The sequence below is a fragment of the Euprymna scolopes genome, chromosome 5, assembly GCF_053919585.1.
Source record: "Euprymna scolopes isolate OS-2025 chromosome 5, ASM5391958v1, whole genome shotgun sequence".
Taxonomy (NCBI): domain Eukaryota; kingdom Metazoa; phylum Mollusca; class Cephalopoda; order Sepiida; family Sepiolidae; genus Euprymna; species Euprymna scolopes.
The window spans coordinates 161,063,702-161,083,591 of record NC_136486.1 but is presented as its reverse complement, the minus strand read 5'-3'; positions in this window follow the sequence as shown (position 1 = coordinate 161,083,591).

Sequence of the window (19,890 nt, the reverse complement as noted above, 5' to 3'; positions counted from 1 at the left end):
ATATATATATATATATATATATATATATATATATTACTCAATTTATATATATATATTACTCAATTTATATATATATATTACTCAATTTATATATATATATTACTCAATTTATATATATATATATATTACTCAATTTATATATATATATATATTACTCAATTTATATATATATATATTACTCAATTTATATATATTACTCAATTTATATATATATATATATATATATATTAGTCAATTTATATATATATATATTAGTCAATTTATATATATATATATTAGTCAATTTATATATATATATATATTACTCAATTTATATATATATATATATATTAGTCAATTTATATATATATATATTACTCAATTTATATATATATATATTACTCAATTTATATATATATATTACTCAATTTATATATATATATATATTACTCAATTTATATATATATATATATTACTCAATTTATATATATATATATATATTACTCAATTTATATATATATATATATTACTCAATTTATATATATATATATATTACTCAATTTATATATATATATATATATATATTACTCAATTTATATATATATATATATTAGTCAATTTATATATATATATATATATATATTAGTCAATTTATATATATATATATATTACTCAATTTATATATATATATATTACTCAATTTATATATATATATTACTCAATTTATATATATATATTACTCAATTTATATATATATATATATTACTCAATTTATATATATATATATTACTCAATTTATATATATATATATTACTCAATTTATATATATATATATATTACTCAATTTATATATATATATATTACTCAATTTATATATATTACTCAATTTATATATATATATATATATATATATATATTAGTCAATTTATATATATATATATATTACTCAATTTATATATATATATATTACTCAATTTATATATATATATATTACTCTCTATATATATATATATTACTCTCTCTATATATATATTACTCTCTCTCTATATATATATATATATATATTACTCTCTCTCTCTATATATATATATATATTACTCTATATATATATATATATTACTCAATTTATATATATATATTACTCTATATATATATTACTCAATTTATATATATATATATATTACTCAATTTATATATATATTACTCAATTTATATATATATATATTACTCAATTTATATATATATATATATTACTCAATTTATATATATATATTACTCAATTTATATATATATATATTACTCAATTTATATATATATATATATATATATATTACTCAATTTATATATATATATATTACTCAATTTATATATATATATATTACTCAATTTATATATATATATATTACTCAATTTATATATATATATATTACTCAATTTATATATATATATATATTACTCAATTTATATATATATATATATTACTCAATTTATATATATATATATATATATTACTCAATTTATATATATATATATATATATATATTACTCAATTTATATATATATATATATATATTACTCAATTTGTGTGTGTATTACAAAATTTGCTAAACATGCATACGGATATTAATTTTATTCTAAATGATATAAGCTACTGCTTTTGATAAATTCAGATTTGTGTTCAGTTCTAATACCATTGCAAAAGTATGTATCATTAATGCTGCTCTTCTATATGTGACCTAATCACGTTTAAACACCAGTTTTCTTCAGATTAGTACCAGAATGTATGAGCATTTTAGAATAGTGCGTTTAATCCATCTAGGGTTAATGCCTCATTGCATTCGATTAATAATGTGCAATATACCCATGTATGATTAAATATCGTCATCCAAAGAAAACTGTTTCGTACTAGTAAGTTTTCGATGTTATACATGGGGATCAAAGCTGAGGTTTGAAATCCGACCGTCGGTATAGCAGTCAGGAATCTTAGACGTACGCTCTTTTTTTACTATTTGTGTATATTACTGGTAAATCAAGAAAATCTAATTTTATTTCCGAAGAGTAATGCTTTAGGCTAAGTGGAAATCGTCACTTTTACTTTGTTTAGGTATTATGCAACTAAGAATTTATTGGTATATTTTATAAAAAAGATACAAATTTATATTGGGGATCGACAACTAGTCGATTATAGAAATGCAATAAAATAACTGAATGATTATTTGCCATTCAGTTATATTTGCCGTTTACTTCCTACTCATATAAATATCAGTAGGAAGAAAAAGGCAGATATAAAACTAAAGAACGGATCACGTGATTTCTAATGATACACTTCTGAAACTGCATGGCGTATTTAACGCATCGTCGTGTGCGTGCCTACGATAATACGCTGGACAAAGAGGTTGGAAATACTCTATTATTAAACCAACGTAAGAAATAGGTTGTAAATTGATCTGCAAGCGCATGGAAGACCTGGGGCAAGGCTTTCGTGGCACCCGTGCCCAAAAACATAACCCTGTTCTCTTAGCCCATGGGGCAGTGCACAATGTCTTGTGGAGTTACTGTTTGGGTTGTATGGGTAAGAGGATAACTGTAAGAGTTTGGATGGGGGCGAATATACCGAGAAACATTCGTCGAGATTGTATTGTGCTGGCGGCATATGTGGTGTCACTGGCAACCTTTCGTGCTGTAGGTCCGCCTCGAAGGATGTTCTGGCTAGACACTGGGATGTGTCGACTAACAATGAGGATGGGGAGATAGGGACTGACGAATGATAATACACGAAAACCTACACGATATGATTTGTCAGTTTGTATGTTGCTGGGAGAACTCCACTGTAAGGATTTAGGGCATATACGAAATTAAATAATAACAATTGTAACTTAAACTGAATTATATATCTTAAAGATATTATGTCGGATGAAATACTTTCTTCTCTGGAAATTTGACAATTATTGTACTAACAAGTTAGACTCTCCGTCTCAGGACGGGTACGTATTAAGAATACACCTTTGGGGAATCTTTAACTTGCAGAAATCTGATATATATATATATATATATATATATATATATATATATAAACTACATAAAAGCAATAAAATACGCTCTGCGCAGTAAACGCTAACAATACATCTTAAGCAACTATAGTTATGGACTTAGAAAAGGTTTTATATTTTTTAATATTCAGTAACTTTTTTAATTGAGGATCAGAATGTCTTTTATATACTTAAACATGAATTAAAAGATTTATGCCAAATACGTTTTACTTAATGTAATATTCTTTCCATTAAAACAGATTTTTTTTTAATATGAAAAAGAAATCTAATGCTAACAAACGAACGTGCGCTCCAGGTGCAAATGTTTGTCAGTCTATCTATAAAAGACAGACCTGTAACTTCATACTAATACGTCTTTGTCGATACTTAATTCTTCCTCTCATCGGAAAAAAAACTCGTACCAAGTAGAAATCGACATAAGCTGGAGATGTCTAGTAAATATAAGATATTTCAATCGTTTACCAACTCTGTTATTGTATTGATCGATTCATATTTAAATATCGGACCATGACTGTAAGGCGATTCTTTTTTTTTTTTTTTTAACTTTACACTAGAAATGCAATTTTTTTGGAAACGTATTTTTAATATCCAAACTAGCACTTTTTATATTAAAGTAGCCAAATTCTAGTGAAGAAAGGTATTTCAGATAGTGTATATATATATATATATATATATATATATATATATATATATATAATGTGTGTGTGTGCCAAGTATGAACACAGATATGGAGAACATTTTAATAACAATAGGTAAGAAAATTTTAAATTGAAGAAAAAAAAAATCCGATATCTAGAACATTCTTTTTAAACAGAAATTAGCAATGCCGCTTTGTTTTTACATTTCCGAAACAGTTTTCAAAATGAACAACTGATTGTCTCTACAGTCTTAAAAAAAAAGAAAAAAACTATAGGAATTACAAGGATTAATTCACTTACAAGCGAAGGAGTTTTCCAACGATGGATTATTATTATTATTATTATTATTATTATTATTATTATTATTATTTGCATATATCTTCAAATATTGAAAAATTCCAAGTTATATATATATCTTTTTTATACCGTTTAAGATGAGAAAAAACTTATAGTTAATTGTACATAAAGTACTTTATGCCGGATTGATGGTTAAATATAGTTAAATCTGTACCCATTTTCTTCGCATTAAATACTAATCCCTGTCCGAAACATACTATAATACTTATTTCGTTTCACCTCATCATAGTAAAAGCCCATACAGAAGTATAGTTATACTGGCGCAGTAGTTTTCAAGAAAAAGTGGTACAGGCAGAAATACATGCATACGCATAAACGTGTTAAACATTTATGTGGCTCACATATCACCTGCACCGAATGTCACCTCATGCAGTTGGATGTTTTCACCTTCCTTCCAAAAATGTGGTTGCCTGCAGGCCGTGGTGATTAAGACATCCTTCCTTTTTGGCTCTTACTTTTGCTAGACGGGAGATCAGAGAAGCCCGATTATATCAATTGGCGTGGACGTCATTACGTAGTATCTAGAAGTTCATTTCCACCCGTATTATTTGATCTGATTGGTTAAACAGTCAAACATATTTTTGCCAAATAGAAAGTAGGCGGTGGCTAAGGATCAGTTGTTTAAATCAATGAAGATTATCAATGTCAAACAGTAATGTGTTTATCTTTTCGAGTAATATTTTCTACTATTATATAAAAGTCACTTTTTGTGTGTGAGATTTTTTTTCTCATAGGTACCGAAACGGCTGTGCCTATATTTTTCAAATTTCACACAAAGCTAATTTATGTCTGGCAGTGTTCTTAGATATGCATCCGATAAGTATACAAAATCGAAAAGTCTTTTCTCCCTTATAGATAAAAAAAACAAAACATTTTGCTGGGGAATATATTACGTCACACCGGCCGAAGTAAATAGTACAATTTTAGCAAATCATTTCTTAAAAAAATAGATTTATTATAATCTGGAGATATAGCAAAGTGATAAAGCATTCGACTACAGATCGAATGACCCACTTGTTCAAGCCTAGGTGTACCTGACCATTTTATTTTATTTTTACGATAAAAGAAGAGATGTAATTTAAAAACGGCGCAAATTATTTCTTCCTTTGCATATTTTGAAGCTAAATATTAATCACAAGTGACTTTTCCGAGCTCAAATATCAGCTGGCGTTGTTTTTTTTTTTTTTTTTTTTTTTTTTTACACAGTGGTCACCACTTATCAAGGCCCGGAAGCCACTCAGGGATAAGGGTTATTGCAAGTAGGTACATTACGTTAGTGTGGAGATTTGATGAAGTGTTTACTTAAGGGGGCGGTTCATTAGGAATTTGTTAACGTTGGACTTGAACACATCCAAGTTGTAGTCAGGTGGGAAGCAAGCAGACGGAACAGAGTTCCACAGGCGTGCAGTTCTAAGAAAGAAGCTTTGTTCATGGAATCCACGTTTTGATTTAGGAACAGATAAAGAGTGGGGGAAATTTTTCAGTGGATTCGGCTAGACGGGTGTTTTTCGTGAAAGATTGGCGAGGGAGGACCAGAGATTGGAGTTCAGACGAGCACCTGCCATGGAAATAACGATAAAACAAGGATAGGCTCGCAACGTCTCTTCTGTGGGAGAGAGGTTGCAGGGTAGAGAACAGGGCATCCCCCACTAAGCCACGAAGTCTATTTTGTACTATGTCAAGGCAGAATAGGCTGTTTTTAGCAGCTCCTGCCCAGATATGGCAGCAGTATTCCATCCTTGGACGTACTTAGCTTTTCTTTTTTTTTCTTTTTTTTTACCCCAAACAAGGCACATTGCCACTCAGATGTAGGGGCTACTATCAGGGTCAGCAACTACTGGGGCACTATGTAGGGATTTGGGCAGCAAGATGTCGGTTCACGTTGCACTTGAACTTCTGCATGTCAGTACAGTTAGGGAAGCAGGATCCTGGAATGAAATTCCAGAGTCTAGCGGTTCTGTGGAAGAAACTACTGGAGTAGAAAGATCTTTTACATCTAGGGACCTCTACTGTGTGGGGGTGGGATTTAGCTGCCTGTCGGGTTTGTCGAGGGTGTCTGCGTCGTGAGGACACAAGTGCTTGCAGTTCGTAAGAGCATTCACCATTAAAATACTTGTAGAACAGGCAGAGGGATGCAACGTTTCGTCGATGAGACAGAGGCTGAAGCTTAGATGCCAGTTCAGGGCCTATCAGATTGGCGACCCTTTTTTATATAGATAGAGAATTGCATCAGTAGTGAGATATCTTCTGGAGCGGTAGAAGGATCCCACCATTTTTCCAGCGACCTTGACAACAGACTTGATGTACGTGTTCCATTTCAGATCAGGAGTAAAGGTCAAACCCAGAAGCTTGTCAAAACACGGGGCCTCTCTCAGACGAGAGCCATCCATCCCAATTGATACCAGATGGGGATCAGAGCGTTGATGATGTAAGGATAGGAGTTTGGTTTTAGATGCATTAAAGGTAACCAGCCACGTCTTCCCCCACTGAACCACGCGCTTGAGATCAGAGGAGAGAGAATCAGAGAGAACTTTGTCATTTACAGCCTTTGATGTGTTGCCGTAGATGGTCGTGTCATCAGCATAGATGTCAACGAATTATTTAAGTATGTGTTTAGGGAGGTCATTGATGTAGATCAGGAAGAGAGTTGGGCCCAGGATTGACCACTGAGGGACTCCAGCATTAAACTGCAGGCCTCTGATTTTTGTCCATCGACCACTACTCTTATGAGCCTATCGGAGAGAAATGATTTAATGATTGAGAAAACATTTCCAGTTATACCGTAGCTGGAAATCTTGTGAAGTAGATCCTTATGCCATACCTTGTCGAAGGCTTTTGATATGTCAAGAGCAATTACCCTAGAAATGAAAGCCTTTGTCAAGAGATTCACTAATCCTGTGGGATATAACCGTCAGCACATCTGCGGTAGATCTTGCAGAGCGGAAACCATATTGTGTGTCACTAAGAAGGTTGTTTCTGCTGAGGTGGTTGACTATTTCTCTATCTAATATGGACTCCAGCAACTTACTCATAACACACAGGAGACTTATTGATCTGTACTGAGAGGGAGATGACTGATCACCTGAATTCTTAAATATAGGGCAAACTGATGAGGTCTTCCAGGGAGTCGGAAAGCACTTCTCCTTAAGGCAGCGCTTAAATAGTTTCGTAAGTATGGGAGCACGTTCTGGTTGAAGCTTTTTTAACACTATTATTGGGATGCCGTCAGGGCCAGTTGCTTTACTGGAATCAAGGTTCTTGATTAGCTTGGCGACCTCTTGCACGGATGTTTGTATATTACCTAGCGTGTTCTGTGTTATAGGAGGAAATATGGGGAGTTGATGGCCTTCGTTGCATAGGGTAGAATAAGCTGTAAAGTTCTTTGCAATTAGTTTGGCCTTGTCTGACGCTGACTTCTGGTCCATTGATAATGGTTGGGATAGAACGCACACTTCTGTTCAGGATCCTATTTGTTATTTGCCAAAACTGGTGGGAACCAAGCTGCTGATCAGCTACCTTGGATTTAACAGACTGGGCATATAGCTCTCTTGCATTTTTTATTACTCTTTTATAGTGGTTGCTGGCAGTTCTGAAAGCAGCTTTAGTCTCAGTGCATCTATTTCGTTGGTAGCTATGGAAAAACTGATTAGATGGTATGAATTGGTCTATGCCTACAATTAACCATTCGGTCAGATCTAATACTATAGAGGACACTTCCTTTTTAAACATGGAGTGCAGAGGTAAATCAGATATGAATGTACGGAAGCCTTAGAGTTTCGGTATACAGTACGGTGGAGGGGTACGTCTGGGGACTTATTACATTTCGTTTTTATCTTTACTGATACAACGGAATGGTCGGAGGATCCTAGAGGAGAATGAACGGAACATGAACATAGCTCAGGGGAAGTTGAGAGAAAAAGGTCTAGGAGGCTTGCATATTGACCGGGTGTATGGGGCACACAGGTGGATTCGCGAACAATCTGAGTGAGGTCATAAGCAATGGCAAAATCATGACAAAACCTCCTCTCGTCGTCTGTCTTATTTGAATTGGTCAGCCATTCCACGTTATGGACATTGAAGTCACCACAGATGTGGATGTTAACCGAGGGATGTGCAGACAGGATGTGGTCTATTTTCTCAGATATGCTCTTAAAGATAGCAACTCCGCTGTTGTGGGGCCGATAGAGGGCAAATATAAATGCAGTGGTGTTAGCAAGTGCAACCCGGAAGCACATATAGGGTAAGTTAGGATCTTCTCTAGAGATATCCCTGCCACACGGGAAGCCATCTTTAATGTAAGCACATATTCCATGCCCATGGCGATCTTGGGGGTCAGATTTAGCTGTTAAATTAGAGTATCCGTTAATTATGAACTCATCTAGGGAAGTGGTCGGCCCTATTCCAGTTTCGTTTAGAAATAATATGTTCGGTTTCGTCTCCTGTAATTGGGTTTCAACCTCTGGAAGGTTGGAATGTAGACCCCTGATGTTGGAGAAGGAGACCTGGTAGTAGGGGTCTACGTTGAAAGATTGAGGTCTAGGTTTATTCGAGTTTTTTTTTTCTGGAGATATTTCCTGTTGAGGTTTTGGGATTTGTGGAACAGGTCGGCATATTTGGTTAGAGCAGTACAGAGAGGGAAAAGAAGAGAGAAAAAGACAGGAAATTATTTTTTGTAGCACACGAAAAGATAAATCCGTAACAATTACCCACTAGTATGGCATCGAGAGGCCCCACAAGAGAATACTGCATGGTCCAGATCCATTCACCAAATGGCAATACAGCAGTCCCAGTACTTTGCGCCTGCTGATAGGACAGCTTCCTTAGTGGTTAATCCAAGGTTCGGGTCCCTGACTATCAGGCGGATAACGTCAGCCCAGACAAAATGTTTACCTCCAGCACCCTTACTAGTGACATGGCCACAAGGACAGACATAGACAGAAAAATTTCCGACATATCATACTACTGCTCACCAAGTACTACCGACCTTTAATAAGGTTGTAAACTAACACAGACGGAATTTGATGAACGACATTATCATTATTTTTTTATTTTATTTATTTATTTTGCGAATTAGTCCACCAGGCAAATTATCTCTCGTAATTAATAATAGAGGATTGATTCTATAACAATACATAAACAATCTGTATAAATTAAAATGTTTAAGCGTATTGTACGACCGGGCAACGCCGGCTGCTAGCTAGTGTTTTTTAAGGCAAATATTTTCTTCTACGAGTGATGTTTTCAGGAAGCAATGCTTTATAGGAATATAAAATAATCCTACTTGTAAAATTATACTTTTCAGCTTATGTCGGCATTTTTTCTCGGGATTATAGAGATAAAGAGGCTCTCTTGACTGGCTAGAAAGAGGATAGCCCCCCTGCGGTTAAGGAAGGATTATAATGACTGCTCCAAATTGATGGCTAATGCTTTTAAAAAGATAAGTGGTCTCAGCAATGACAACAAGTGCAGGTTCTGCTACACAGAAATAAAGGGCGAACCACCTGACATTGGCCTTAACTGTTTTGCTGGGTGAAAGGTCGTTTACTATAACTATACGACAGAGTGGAGTGTGTTAATTCTTTCAATAGACGATCTGTAAATCGTTGAATAGCTCAGGGAATATATACCAGAATGGACAGTTGAACATAAGTCATACACCATTGAAGAGGGGGCTATAAACCTAATATAGTAATATGGGACAAGGAGAAAGAAGCACCCTTAGAAGTTAGTGTCTGCAATAATTTTTGGTTATAGAGTTAAGAGAAAAGATAACGAAATACCAAGTTATTTTATACAATGTGAAAAAGAAACTGGAATCAAAGGAAGATGTATATCATTCCAGTAATTTTTGAAACAACTGGAGTCATAAAGAATTTCAAAAACCGACAAATAATCCGGGTAAACAAACTGCAAGAGATTCAAATAACTGTACGTAAGGGAACGGTTAGAATCTTTTAAAAAAGATCCCTTGGTTGGAATGTATGAGGTAATAGGTGAAAGTCTGGCATACAGTAAAATTTCCCATCCCCAACTAAGAATGGCCTGATAAAAAAATTGAAAAAAAAATGTTGATACGCTTCAAACCAGTTTGCATAATATACATAAAACTGTATCTAATATTAAGTAATTACTTTTTAAAAAATTGGTTTTAAGATTATTCTAGAAATGTATCTCAGCTTATATATACACATATGTATGGAAGTTTTTCAAGATTCAAAATTATTTAAATAGATTTTATCAGGTTGACATGAAAGTTCTAGCGGTTTTTAATTTAAATTCAGATGAACATATCTCGGCTCAAACCAACGTTCATTGATCGAAATAAACACCGTTAGTATCAACACATTTTTGCCAACGCAAAACAAGTGTATTTATGCCAGTAATGTAAAGATCTTGCGTTCTGGTGGCGATGAAGTTGCTGAAAGCGTTTTTGATATCGCTTAGTGTTGTGGTTCGGTTTAAGGAGTCACAATTATACGGTGAAAGAGTCCTGGAGGTTTACTGCGAGTGATAAAACTACGAACGTAATTTCGGTATCTACTTGCTTCCCCACGAAAACAAAATGTGACACAAGGTCGTTTTAATGTGGGGGGGACAGCTCCCTTAAAAGAGGGCACTCTTGCAGTATACAAACATATAATTGCCTGAGTATAGAAGGGCTTCCCCCTCTATTGACTAAGAACAATTTTAAATTAGGCCGCCAGGCCTAAGAGGGTATTCTATGCTTAAAGGTAGAAATGTTTGGTATCGCATAAGCCAGACGAATCCATATTGTCCATGGATATAGGGGCGTTAACTACCCCAGAATACTTGGGTTTTTGAAGTATTTCTCATGCAGAAAGTTGTTGAGATGCTTGAAAAAGTGGTAGGTGAGAGGCTTGGAGAGTATGGCGGATGAGGCAGTTTAGTAAATCAATTCGTTAAACTTCTGCAGGGTCTGTTAAGCAACGTGCGGTGGGGCATTATTGTCGAGGAGAATTGGGCTGATTCTGTTGACTAATGATGGGTGTATTTGTCGAAGTTTCTGATACATTATCTGTTGAGAGTACTTCTTCGCCGTAATGGTTTCACATGCATTCAAAAACAAATGGATGAGACCGGTAGTAAACCACCAAACAGTCAGCAAGGCTTTTTTTTTTGGTATAACTTTGGCCTCAGGAAGTATCGTGGAGCTTCATTGGCGTGTAACCACTGAGCTGAGCGTCGCCGATTGTCGTAAAGAATCCACTTTTCATCGATCAAGAAACGAGTCGTTCTTGCTGCGTAAAAAAGGTCAGATGACACGTCATAACCACGCTTCCTTTGGTTGTCGCTCAATTCACGAGGCACCAATTAAGTTTTCTTGTTTTTTCAATTCCTACCGAGTGGTTGGAAATCGTTGCATATGTTACGTCTAATTCAGAAGCAAGTTCTTGAACAGTTGTGCGTGGATTAACTTCGGCTAAGGCTCTTAACTGATCGTTGTCAACATTCGATTAGCCAACTATTGCGCTTATCTCCAAGACTCTCATCGCCGCCACGAAATTTCTTACACCTCCGTTGTGTTGTACGTTTAGTAGCGGTTCCTGAGCCAAAGGCTTCATTGATATCGTCAGCAGTGTCAGTAGCTTTTCTGCCTAACTTGAATTGAAGTAAGAAAATTGTGCAAATTTGCTTTTCTCAATCTTGAATTGAACGTTCTGAAAAGAAGACATAATTGTTTGAAAACGATTGTAATTTAAGCGAAAAGATTGAGCGAAAAACGCCCTTTAATATTATATACAATGTAAAGGTGTTGTAAGGAAATTTATTTTAAAATAAATCATTTGAAATCCAAATTAAAAATTCTGCAAGAACTTTCTGATCAACATTATAATTTTTAAGTTCATTATTTCAAATTATTGCATTAATTTATTTCGAAGTATTTATTCCAGTTCTAATACTATCATAAGGGCCATCAGTAGATTTCTATGAAAACTGTTTAGGGGTTGTGTGTGCATATATATATATATATATATATCTTGATATTGAAAATTTATTCAAATTTTCAACAAAAAACTCTATTAACCTGTGAGGAAGGTATACTAAATTTTAATTATTCTACAAGGAGTACAAATAAAAGAAGAAAAACCTTATTTCACGGAGTTTCGAGGAGAGCAATTCTCATCAGAGGGAAGAGGATTACAAAATATACAATAATTTTTGCAGGTTAATGCATCACAAGAAACTAGCAATATGAAATATTTCATATTTGCATCAAATGACATTTGACGGTTTTTAGACGGTTTATAGGATTCAAAGAGATTCGGAAAGCAAGGAATATGATAAAGATCCAATGGGAAGACGGTAAAATCCAGAACAAGAAAAATGCGAAATCGGTCTGTTGGAAATCCAATTGTAATCCACAAGGAAACAGCAATATAAATATTAATGTTAACGGTAATATGGAGCTTCAGGAAAAAGCACCAGGTCATGGAAAAGTGAAAAAAAAAACAGTTTTATTTGTTTATTTTTTTTAATAACGGATCGAGAAAATGAGAAAGTGTTAAACTGAAGGTTTTAAATGAGAATATTAAAAATATCGGAAGGCGAGGGGAGCAAGGAGGATAGACATAGTTGAGGGAGAAGGCGAGAAAGAAAGAAAGAAAGAAAGGACAGATAGTCATCTTTCTTGATCTATTTTTAGAACAGTGAAAGGTCAGTAAGGGTTAATTTGACTCAGACAGGATATATATATATATAGTCTCATTAGAATTATTTTTATTAGTTTTCTCTCTAAAAATACTCATAGTTGGATTGATTTAAATATTGTTGATCGTTTCAGCTTGATTAGCTCTGCGGATCATGCATGATTCATCCGGTGAAATATTAGATTAGTCGTTAAAGGGTTAACCTGATTTAAGAAATCTAACGTGAACCTTAGCGAGTTAATGAGTGCCTGAAATGATTCTAAATGTTGTCAAAACTTACCAAGAAGCAAAGTGGATTAAGTTATTGAATCTGTTGCACTTAAGGGGTACTTAATCTGTCATCGATTGTTAAAAGAATCTTCATCAGCATCGGCTGTCGATTTTGCGTGCACAGATTAAATTGTAGCCATTCGTGGGGTGTAAAATGTTACAGCTTTGTGTATTTACTCAGACGATGACTAGTTTCTTTAGAATTTAAAGCACAGAAAAACGTTTAATATTTTTGCTTATCTACATGTTTATTTAATGTGGAAATAATGTACGGATATACGTCTATTCAAGTTACGCGTTTAACGACGAAAATTATGTCGCACTGATATTTTCACGTTTCAAAAAGACGATGTGTTAAAACTATGTGAATTTAGCGACGGGAGATGACATTTCAAATTGAAATGATACCAAAAACATACGCCGTTTATGAATATGACGAAAGTATCGGAGGAAACCACAGTGTCTTGGCACATTATACGAGAATTTAAGAAGAAAAACTGTATAACTGTTGTGAATAAATATTAGGTGTAGTTTTCGTGTCTCTTTAGAGCATATTCTAATTTTCATCAATTTTTTTCAACTACTAATGACAACAAATGTACTTGAAATTTTGTATATAGGGTATCCAGACATGTGGAAAACTTTATAATCGGTTTTCATTCAGAAAAAGGGCTGCTAAGTGGTCAAAATTAAAAAAAAGTTGGTATTAGGGGTTCAATAGATTTTTATGTTTGTCAACTGTTTCACGACTGCGATTAAGTCACATGAGGGCTCCTTTATGTTAATAAGTAGGTTTGAAAACACTTTTTAAAGATCAAGGCAAGTTTTGTCAATGTTCTGTGTGCATGTTAAAATTCATATTAACTGTGAATTTTAAGTCTAGGAGTTTGAAAAAGTGTCCTCAGGTAGGGTGTTTTTTTTTTTTTTTTTTTGTCATGTCAATCGTTAGTTGAGGTGTTTTTGTAGATCTTTAAAAAAAAAGCTTAGATTTAGTAGCATTTAAATATTTGCTATTAAATATATTATAAATATATTACGGCTTTATTCCACTGCTGATCGAAGGTTTAATGTAGGGTTTCTACTATTACCTTAAATATGTGTGCATTCATTTTTTTCTCTCATATCTATTATAGAGCCTAGTGTCATCAACAAATATATCCATCCACTACATAACTTTTTCAAGAAAGTAATTTATGAATATTAGGAATAATAATGGTCTAAGGATCGACCTCTGGGGCAAACCAGCATTAGTATCATGTTTTGACGTACGGTCATTTAATATAGTAATATGCTAATTAAGCTAGACATAATCTTCTGCGTTTTATCCTCGTAGGGACTCATTAGGTTACATGTAGAAAAGATCTTTTTTGTTTGTGTACACGCCGAACAGTCTCTGCCAAACTATTCTCAATTTTTAGTATAAAACTTGAAACGTGCTATATAGAGGAATCGGGCATGTGGAACAAATTCGATTTGGATTTTAGCTTGTAAAAATAGCTGCTAAGGGGGGTCAAAATGGAAAACTTAGAACTTGGCAGGCGTAAGCAGACTTAAAGTGCACAACTACACATGTGCAAACATACATTTATACGTTAAACTGCGTTAATTTTTCAAGTTTTATATTCATTTGTACTGATGTCATTTGGTAGTGAATACCGTTTGGAACTAAATGCTTTGGTTTCGATTCTAGCTGATGGCACCCGTTATTTATTTATTTTTTTTTACTTTGGAGATATATATATATATATATATATATGATACAATGTAATAATGTAATAATCAATAGAGGATTGGCTTTATGATAATAAATTGAAAATCTGCATGAATTACCATATTTAAGCGTATTTTACGGCCGGACATTAAATAATTAAATAAAAATGTCCATTAATTTCTTTTTACCATTATTATTAGAATTAATTTCGTTATCATTTTCTACACTCCTAAATATCAATAATTTAATTATTCAGAATCGCAATATTAACACCATTATCTCTGTAACATCAACATGCCAATTAATAAATGGTTAATTTACTACCTAAACAGCTAAAGCAATGAATGTCTCCTCCCTCGTCTTTATAAAAGCCATCCTTGAAATGTGCAACATTAGTAACTTTTTTCAAATGCAAAAGAAACATTACAAACAAAAATTCGAGGTACTTCTGAGTAATCCATTTCTAAGCGTTATAGTTAGCTATTTCTACACCTCCCCGCAAAGTCCTTCTTCACTCTCCGCGATCCAAAGCAAGACTCTCCCAGGTTCTTCCATCTCTCTCTCTCATATATATATATATATATATATATATATATATATATATATATATAATGATCATACAAAAATATAATTACATTTTGTACTTCAGATCGCTTTTATGAGTATCTCTTTCCAAAGAAGAATCAAGCTCGATATTCAATATGTAGATCTTTAAAGATTTATTTAAATATTGCTCACGATTTAATGCCAAGTTTGATACAACAACTGAAGCAGGTATGGTCCCCCGTGAGTGCACAGTGAACAAGAAAATGACTATGGTCAGCATTTCCCGCTCCATTTAACCCGAAAAGTTTCCAGGGGACATCAAATCCTGGTGAAAATGACCAAACGGTACAGTTTTAGGACTTAACATATGTAAATTTGAGTTCTGCACCAATAAAAAATAAAAGAAATGACTAAGTCCATTATTTGCTCCCCCCCCCATTTAGCCCCAAAAGTCCCCAAGGCCTTAACATATTTAAATTTGAGTTCAACGCCATGCAAAACTGCTAAATAGACATACACAGAAAATTTTGGACAAACTAGGTAAAATAGTCCCCAAAATGGAGTGTTTTATTAGCCCTAAAAGAGCTCTTGGGGAACACTCAAGAGTTATCAAGAAGTATAAACAGAAGAAATTATATAGAAATCAGTTAATAACAAATTTTCATAAAGTTTTATAAAAATCCAAGGCATCAATTTTTTAATAAGCACGAAATTGTCAATTTTAGCCATTTTAATCGGAAAGGCACCTCTGAAAATCCGTTCTGTTACTTTTTTACTCATATCATGTTTACTGTTTGTGCAAAATTTCCAAATATTCCCAGGCGTAGTTATTGAGAAAGGTACGGACAGACGGACAAGGGTGAATTTACAGGTTCACCCTCCTTTTGTCGGCGGACCAAATCATACTGAAACAAAATCAAATTTATAATATGAATATCCCACGCCGTACAGCATTACAACATAGTATGGCATAACTCTGATCTGTTAGATGCAAATATATAGTCATCCACATACAGTACTGTATTACAGCTCATCAGTGCGGCTAGACAGGCAACTACCTCAAGCCAGGATCGAAACCCGATCGCCCAAACAACAGCCAGGGCTTCTCACCATTACGCTTTACGTCTGCTGCTGTGCTGGTAGTGAATTAACGATGTTTTGACATCGTCCAAATGCCTAAGCTTAATTTGTGTACACAAAGAGCATCGCTTAATATGCAAATGGCAGTTTATATATCACTTCCCAATATGCTCAACCCAAGATAGGGATATATATATATATATATATATATATATATATATATATATATATATATATATATATATACGTACGATATTTTCGAGTTTTTTTTTTGTGCTTGATCAAGTTAATTCATTGGAGATGCAAGAAGTGTGCGATCTTCCGGATCAAGGCGCTTCATGTGTAACAAGGCGCGCATGGCGCGTGTGTGAGAAAAACAGCAGCAGTTGTACGATAGTGGATTCGCGAAAATATTAGCAGCAGTAGCTGTCTTGACACATATGCAAATTAAACAAGTGCGCACCCTCTTCAGTCACGGGAAGACTGAACAGTAGAGAAAAAAAAAAGGACACTATGTGGTCGGGCAAAAAAGACGAAGCAACGTGCAGTCAGGGAAGATGGCTGTGTAAATACGAGGGCGAGTAAGTGCTGGCTATGGCCGGCGTCAGGTGGCGGAGAGAGACTTTTGAAAAGCACGGGTTATATGAAAGAACGTTGCAAAACATATGGGTTTACGAATTGACTTTTGGAAAGATAATAAAATGCGTTGGAAGAACCACGAATAAATGCATTTCATTTGAACTTTAAAAAAAATTATGAGTCGGATTTTTATTTTTTGTTTGTTGCTTTGCGACGAAGTACCAGACAACGTGTGGGTCCTAGATGTTTATGTAGCGACACGGCTAGAGTAACGCACACACCTTATTTCATAGTTTACTTTTAATCGACTAATGTACCGGTTCAGATTTTATCGCTATCGATCGGCCTATCACACCTATCCATGGTCATCTCTTTTCATATGACGCTTCGACATTAGCCTATTATTGTGTTGCGCTCCCTACCTATATCTATTAACAGTATTAACTAAATAGGAAAGTACTGGCGGTGGCTTCCACTCCCCAGGGGCTTTTAATCGTATAAGATGTACATATTTATCCCTTTTTTAGTACTTTAAAATTAAATGATAAATTGTTAAGTTGATGCAAGTTAACGGTGTGGAGGATACTCTTACACCGTTTTCTTAATACGGATTTATGTGTAACGGTCAAACACCCTGCTTATTTGTTCAGTGGGTAACGGAGTGTTAATTGACTTAGTCATCTGTTTTCATTCAAACATTGTAGAAATATTTTGAACAGTCAATTTAAGCCCGAGACCAGACCACGCTGTCCACAATTCCTCCTCACAGAAGCGCGTCTCGTATCCAACCCGTACGGCGCGACGACACAGCAGTTTATTATAAATTTTCCAACGCCCTGAGCTGGAACGTTACGAGCTTGTTCAACTATCACCTATTTCTTGACACCCCCCACCTCCCTCTAAATGTCACAGGATCAATAGTCACCATCGACTTTTCACGACGGACGGAAATTCACTGAAGTATGTTTTCACTGAAGTATGTTTAGAGAAGTTCCAAAGAAGGGGTAGGTGTGAAACCACTTGATGTAAGGTGCTAATATGGATGAAAGATAATTATCGCAAAAAGAGGGATGACTATTGAGCTTTGTTTTTAAAATACCAAAGCTATATGTAGGAGGAAAACAATCAGCAGGAAGGGAGTTCCATAATATTGCCGTTCTTGGAAAGAACTATTGAAATATAGAGCATCAGATGAGTAAATCTTTGTTTAAAGATTTTTAGGGGGCAGAATCAAAACATAACTCTTTCATGTTACAGCCTCTTTCTCACAAATGATCTTGCTAGTCTCTGTCTACTCTCTCGCTATTTTCATGGAAGGTGCTCGACTAAGCTCTGGCCCCTTCTTGTAAGACCTTCATAGCATGAACTCGTTTTTTTTTTTCTTACGAAAACAAAAGTTTGATCCGTGTGCATATTGCCAATTTGAATTTCCGTAAGACTATCTTCGCAAATCTTACATTTTTTCATATTTTATTACTATAACCAAAAAGTGTTGTTTGGATTTCGCCAATTATTCAAATTTTAACGGGATTTTCGAGAACGTTCAGGAGGTCCAATTTTAGAGATTTATTTACATGTTTTGATTTGAGATAAGTACTTTTGAAATGAGTCGTTTTGGAGAAATATCGTCAGTGAAAGATGTTTATAGGATTTATCATTAAATGTGAGGAAACAATAAACAGTAATGAATTCATATGTTCACAAGAAATATTCTATTTGTTTAACATGAAAGTTTGCAGCAATAGAAAAACATAGAATGTTCGTGAATATTTTATAGTATAGTTGAAGGGGGAGGAGTTGAGATATCGAAGAAGTCGGAGACGATAGTCGAAGTACCCTGCGTTACACGGGTTAGGAAATGGTAATAAAATCATTTCCCACTAAATTATCTAAATGATATTTCATTAAAAGATGTTAGTAAGATTTAATGTTTTTTATATTAGAAAGAAAATACATTAATGAAGATTAATATTTCAATGGATGAATTGGTTATAAGAGAACAGACAAGAAGGGATTCAAACTGTGGATGTAGGTGTGAGTGAGATGATATGCCAGCACGCTCAACTCCCAACGGAAGAGTGGAGAGGACGCCGATCCGTGAATTTCGGTTCTATTGGTTTATTGGTGAAAAATATGGCTTTTTAGGGATCAAAGTGGTTCCTAGAAAGACCATTTCGAATTAATTCACAAGAATTTTTGATTGGCCCAAAATATAATTGTTTTGGTTCAGGATGGTATATGCGCAGACAGTATGTATACAAACGAGTTTACGCATTTTGATTTTGGACGCCGAGGTGTAAACATCAGCTGCTACAGACGTCAATTTCATTTTGGCTTAACTACTCGAATCTTACAAGTGATTATTAGGGATGTGACAACAGAATATCCTTGTCATTCGACTCTCGGGTATATATCCGACACAGACGCACTTAATCCACCGTGAACCACATCCGTCTATATAAAAACATAAGATATTAACGGATATATACTCAAGAGTAAAAATAAAAAGAATATGCTGTTGTCATATCCCTAGTGATTACCTTAGGTGTAGAAACGTATTTGCAATTTAATTGGTCACACGCAATCTTCTCTGCAACCTTTCTCACAGACCTGATCTTGCTGGTGCTGTTTTTTTTTATATATAAATACTATTATGGTAGTCTGCAGCACTGTCTAATCTATTCCCGGCTTTTTTTCTTTCAGCTCGATTGATTCGTTGGTCTAGTGGTTTCCATTAATTCGCTGTTTTGATACCTCATTGTAATACAACTTCCTATTCCAGCATCTTCTTTCCCAGAACCGCAAGATTATAGAAATCTTTTCCTGTTGACTTTCCCTCCACTTTTAACTTTTTTTTTCATGACTAAGATCAGTATATATCTGATGTCTTTGTTAGAAGCATCTTTCATTCTTGTTACCTCTTTACTTTAAGTGGCTTCACGTCTTCTCTAGAGCGATTTTCATAAATGTTTCTCGCTGTTTAAAGCTTAAAGAAACTCTTAGGGACGTCT